The following is a 1030-nucleotide window of genomic DNA, read 5'->3' as shown; positions in this document are numbered from 1 at the left end:
GGAGGGAGGCAGAGGTGGACAGATCTCCGAGTTAATGACTGTTTCGATTTCATTAAAGGTTATTAGTCTTTTAACCTGCTTATTTGATCTTGACTTAAGATTGGTAAGTGATACCTACTGCCATCTTTCAATTTGGTGGAGTACAGATTTTAAACTATGACCTTACTATTGTTTGCATTTTCTCTATTGTTATTGTCTCCTTTTCCCATCTGATTTTGTAATTTGGACATTTTTTTCTCTGTTTTCTAGTAAATTTGGTTAGGGGTTTCTCAAAAACTGACTCTGTTTCATTGCTTCTTTGTATTGTTTGTTTGTTTGTTTCTATTTAATTGGTTTCAGCCTTGTGTAATAATTTCTTGCTGTCTATTCCTCTCGAGTGTGATTTCTTCTTTTTCTTTTAGAGCTTTCAGGTATACTGTTAAGTTATTAATATGAGAGAGCTCCATTTTTTAATGTAGGCACTTAGTGCTATGAACTTGTCTCTTAGAACCACCTTTAGTGTGTTCTGTAAGTCTGAATATACTCTGTATTGATTTTCATTTGATTCTAGAAGCTTTAGTTTCTTTATTAATTTCTGTCTTTTTCAGCCACACAATTAAAGAATTGTGAGCTGATTCATTTCCTTCAGGTTCAGGATGCTAAATTATTCAGATATTAAAATATTATTTTAGATGATTTTATTTAAGGCTACATCAGTCATACTATTTATTTTATTTTAATCTAGCAAAACAGTACACAACACCCTTCTTTTTTTTCTTTTTTTTTTAATTGAGAAAAGGAAAAAAAAGGATCCGCCTCCGCCCAGCCTCCCATTTCCCTCCCCCTCCTCTCACCCTTTTCCCCCTCCCCCAACCTCCTCTCTCCCTCCCTCTCCAGTCCATAGAGCAGTCAGGGTTCCCTGCCCTGTGGAAAGTCCAAGGTCTAGGAAGGTGAACAACCAAACTGGCTAGGCTCCCACAAAGCCAGAACATGAAGTAGGGTCAAAACCCCGTGCCATTGTCCTTGGCTTCTCATCAGCCCTCATTGTTCG

This window comes from Microtus ochrogaster, chromosome 1 (assembly GCF_000317375.1).
Source record: "Microtus ochrogaster isolate Prairie Vole_2 chromosome 1, MicOch1.0, whole genome shotgun sequence".
NCBI classification, from domain to species: Eukaryota; Metazoa; Chordata; class Mammalia; order Rodentia; family Cricetidae; genus Microtus; species Microtus ochrogaster.
Note: the sequence above shows the minus strand (reverse complement) of the source record.